The 5,103-nt window shown below is 43.2% G+C and overlaps 1 pseudogene; it reads left to right on the forward strand.

Annotated features, from left to right (window-relative positions):
- The first annotated feature begins 444 nt into the window (after positions 1 to 444).
- Positions 445 to 2,631, forward strand: LOC101282634 (lithostathine-like; annotated as a pseudogene).
- The last annotated feature ends 2,472 nt before the right edge of the window (positions 2,632 to 5,103 follow it).

Genomic DNA, 5,103 nt, shown 5'->3' on the forward strand with positions numbered 1-5,103 from the left:
CTCCACTTTCCTGTTATTCATTACAGTGCCCCTCCTTCCAATCCTCTTATAAAAGCCCAGTCCTTTCTACCCTGACAAACCAGTGCAGATCCCTGCAAGACAGGTAAGTGGGAGCTGAGAGAAGATGAGACCCCTGGTAGGGGTTTCACCTCACACATTTCAGAGAAGGTATATAAGGATCCCTGTCCTCAGAGAACACAGGAGCACTGAGACAAGGCAAAGGCAGTCCCAGGAGGTCTCAGGTGTAGTAGGGTATATAGATTTTCCAATTCTTTCAAGAAATATAGAAGGGGATGGATGCCATCAAGATAGATTTATTCTGAGGGGACTAGACAGAGGAAGAGACAAGAGGTACAACAGGGGCTTTCTCATGCCCTCTCTCTGACCACCCTTTAGTTCTCTGGTTGCCTCTGCACATCACAGACAAAATCATGCCTTCCATGGATGCTGCGCTCTTGCCTAATGTTCCTGTCTCAGGTCCAAGGTGAGATTTCTCTGCCTCTAGCACTGGGTTCCCAGTGTTTATTCAGGGCCAAGAAGAGGAGGAAAGCTCCTGTATGCCTCCCGTGGTACATCCCCACACGACAACACTGCCTGCAATTCCTGCATCATCATCCTTCCTTCAGGGTAACTAGTGGTGGGAGGCACTGCATCGGTCCAGTAACAGTGGGATGAGATGACTTCCATTTTCTCATTAGATTCTAATTCATGTGGGTAGATTAAGGAGGGTAAGCATAGAGTGTCATTAATGAGATGAGTAGGAAAATGATTGGAGGATCCAGTGTAAGAATAGTCAGCCCAGAGGAGGAGAAGCCTTGGACTTTTGAATAAAAGAGAATAGTAAGAGCAAAAGAGATTATCTCTCAATTAGTAACTTTCGTTCAAAATTAAACAAACAAAAAAAAATCCTGGAAGTATTGGCAATGGTGACAGGCAGTCAGGAGTTTGGTGTCACTGCCCAAAGCACTGGCCTCATAGATGTTACCCAAGGTCACCTCTCCACTCCAATCCCCTCTCTCCACTTCACCCCATACCTCTCCTTTATTTCTTCCTCCCCAGGGGAAGACTCCCAGAACAAACTTCCTTTTGCACGGATCAGATGCCCCAAAGGCTCCATGGCCTATGTGTCCTACTGCTATGCCTTGTTTATAGCACCCAAAACCTGGATGGATGCAGACCTGAGTGCTGGGATTTGCAGTTAGGGGTGATAGTGAAAAGCAAATTACAGACCAGATTGTGGGGCATGAGCAGTCTCATTATCTAGAGCTTCTTGAGCATGAGAATGAGCACCTCATCTTTTGCAAACACACCCCTTCTCACCTACCTCGGCTCTGCTTTTCCCCCAGCATGAGGCATCTCAAGATCCTTCTCAGTGTCTCCCTTCTCCACACAGATGACCTGCCAGAAGAGGCCCTCAGGCCACCTTGTGTCTGTGCTCAGTGGGCCTGAGGGAGCCTTCGTGGCCTCCCTGGCCAAGAACAATTTGAAACTCCTCTCAGACGTCTGGATTGGGCTCCATGACCCCACAGAGGTACACTTACATCCTCTTTAATCTGTTACCTCCCAAGATGCTATGGCCACCCAGGCCCCTCCCTGTCCCCTGTGCCTGCCAAGTAAATATCCTAGAAATCCCTGGAGCTCAGGGGATAATTGGGAAAAAATGGAGAGCCTTGAGACAAGCTGAAGAGCTGAGTTATGTGCAGGTCTCTAGGTAAAGTTAATCTGCCTCTTGTCAAACTTTTTACATGATTCACACATTATGCCTTGTAATTCAGTTCTCTATGATTCCCTGAGTCTGCACATACTGTGCTTAGTGAGTCCTAAATAAAGATTTAGGACTGACGCAATTTTCCCTTATAAAACTGATGTTATCTTCGAGGTTTAGATGTTAATCACAAATGTACCACTAAGTGTAGTTCAGATAGTGACATGTTACTCTGAGAGGTTCCATTGGTCTTTGTGATCATTCATTTTGGAATGTGCCAATAGATTTAGGGAGAGTTTCCCAGAGGAGAGCTGTGGCGACACCACATGGAAGAGAAGAGCAAATTCCGTGATGCTGGGGAGGGGATCAGGCATTCCAGATGAGGGAATCAGGCCAGGAGAACTCTAAAGGCCTTTCCACCTCACCTGACTCCATCCTCTGCTCTATAAGGCTCTGAGCCCAATGCCAGTGGATGGGAGTGGAGTAGTACTGATGTGCTCAATTAAGTTGCCTGGAAGAGAAATCCAGCCACCATCTCAAACCCTGGCTACTGTGGAAGCCTGTCAAAAAGCACAGGTAAGAAACAGAAGAGGTCACTTCTGCCCAGCCTTTTCCCTCCCCTCATCCCCCATTTCTGGGTCTGGTTTTCAGAGAATCCTCCTGGGCTGGAACTGTAATACTGGCTTGTCTGTTCCCATCCCCCCTCTTCTCTCCTTTCTTTCTGTCTCTTTACCCGGGGTGGGACCCTGATGAAGATGAAGGAGAGCATTTGAGTCCTAGGCCAGAATCTGGGATATATCTCCATTGGATTCTCAAGCTCCACCAGCCCCATTCACTTGAGTTCTTCTGTCACTTTAGGGTATCTGAAGTGGAGAGTTTATAACTGTTATATTAACTTATCCTATGTCTGCAAGTTCAAGGACTAGGTCAGAAGGGAAGTCAGCAGTCTGAGTCTGGTGTGTAGTTCATCGTGGACTTGGAACCAAGTGTGAAGACCCATCCCAGAAGGGGATATTCTCCCCACACCCCCAATCTAACCACCTTATTTTGACATTTCCTACCCTCCAACCTCATATCAGGCTCTTTTCTATGTTCTATAACCTGAGTTTTCAAGGTACTATAATAAAAATTTTAGTTTTTCATTGCTTCTCTGCTTCATTCTCATAGACAAACTCTGGGGAGGAAGTGGGTGAGTGAGGGGAATTGGTGGGTCAATCTATGCCCAATTTCACTCAGGTCCCTGGGGAAATAAATAAATAAATAAATAAATAAATAAATATATATATTCCTCTTGGCATATTTGTGGTGAGGTATGTCAGCACTGCTTCTGTAGGATGTGGGTTGTGTACATATAAAGACATTGCTCTCCCACACACTCTACTGCACAAAAATTCCTAGACAAGCTCTCTGATGGTATGAGGCAACCATTTTAGGATCTGATGATGTTTAGAACAGTATTTCCTAAACTATCCGTGTAAAAGATAATGATAAGATTTTATTAACATTCATAAAATAGAAATAAAATGAAGAAATTCAAAAATTAAATGGATAAAACACATATTTGAAATGCATATATAATTGTTTTGTTATTAGTTTTGACAGAAAAAAGGTAATCTTTCTAATTGTTGTACAATTTCAGCTTCTATACTTCCCTTGCCATGGTCGATTGGCACGAGTCCATTTAACTACATGTTGCCCTGTTCCTAGAAGGCACTTGGGAGGACAAACCCCAGAAGGTCCTCTTAAAACACTCTGACTCCAGTCAGGACTGGATTTGGGCAACTTATTGTCTGGCAGGATTTCTCTTAACTTATTTTTTTCCATGGAAGCAACCTAAATGTCCATCAACAGATGAATGGATAAAGAAGATGTGGCACATATATACAATGGAATATTACTCAGCCATAAAAAGGAATGAAATTGAGTTTTTTGTAGTGAGGTGGATGGACCTAGAATCTGTCATACAGAGTGAAGTAAGTCAGAAAGAGAAAAACAAACACCATATGCTAACACATATATACGGAAATTTAAAAAGCGGTACTGATGAACATAGTGGCCAGGCAGGAATAAAGACAGAGGCTTAGATAATGGACTTGAGAGCACAGGTGGGGAAGGGGAAGCTGGGATGAAGAGTAGCATTGACATATATACACTACCAAATGTAAAATGGATGGCTAGTGAGAAGCTGCTGCATAGTACAGGGAGATCAGCTTGGTGTTTTGTGACGACCTAGAGAGATGGGATATGGAGGGTAGAAGGGAGGCTCAAGAGGGAAGGGATATAAGGATATATGTACACATATAGCTGATTCACTTTGTTGTACAGCAGAAACTAACACAACATTGTAAAACATTTATACTCTAATAAAGATGTGATTAAAGACCTAAATGCAAGGCCAGACACTATAAAACTCTTAGAGGAAAACACAGGCAGAACACTCTATGACATAAATCACAGCAAGATACTTTTTGACCCACCTCCTAGAGTAAGGGAAGTAAAAACAAAAATATACAAATGGAACCTAATGAAGCTTTTGCACAGCAAAGGAAACCATAAACAAGATGAAGGGACAACACTCAGAATGGGAGAAAATATTTGAAAATTAAGCAACTGACAAAGGATTAGTCTCCAAAATATACAAACATTTTCTGTATTAAAAAAAATGATGCTTTTTTAGTCTGTCATACAGAGTGAAGTCAGTCAGAAAGAGAAAGACAAATACCGTATGCTAACACACATATATGGAATTTAAGAAAAAAAAATGTCATGAAGAACCTAGGAGTAAGACAGGAATAAAGACACAGACCTACTGGAGAACGGACTTGAGGATATGGGGAGGGGGAAGGGTGAGCTGTGACAGGGCGAGAGAGAGAGGCATGGACATTTATATACTAACAAACGTAAAGTAGATAGCTAGTGGGAAGCAGCCTCATGGCACAGGGATATCGGCTTGGTGCTTTGTGACCGCCTGGAGGGGTGGGATAGGGAGGGTGGGAGGGAGGGAGACGCAAGAGGGAAGAGATATGGGGACATATGTATATGTATTACTGATTCACTTTGTTATAAAGCAGAAACTAACACACCATTGTAAAGCAATTATACCCTAATAAAGATGTTAAAAAAAAAAGAATAAAATTACAAAAAGTGACATTAGCAGCCACTCTAGAAGAAGTACACAGCCTCTGTAGAAATACAAGTAAATTCGCTCTTTTTCCTTAAAGGAGCATTCAAGTGCATTTTGTTCATTTTTACAGTAATGAAAGAGAGTGCCCTTCAGTCAATTTTCAGGACCTGGTACAAATTATTATATTTTCTCCCTTTAAATGTCAAGGGCAAAAAGTGGAGGGCTCCCCCGCCACCCAGAGCCAAGCGCCTGGGCCAGCAGTGGGAGCTGAAGG

The sequence above is a fragment of the Orcinus orca genome, chromosome 13, assembly GCF_937001465.1.
Source record: "Orcinus orca chromosome 13, mOrcOrc1.1, whole genome shotgun sequence".
NCBI lineage: Eukaryota > Metazoa > Chordata > Mammalia > Artiodactyla > Delphinidae > Orcinus > Orcinus orca.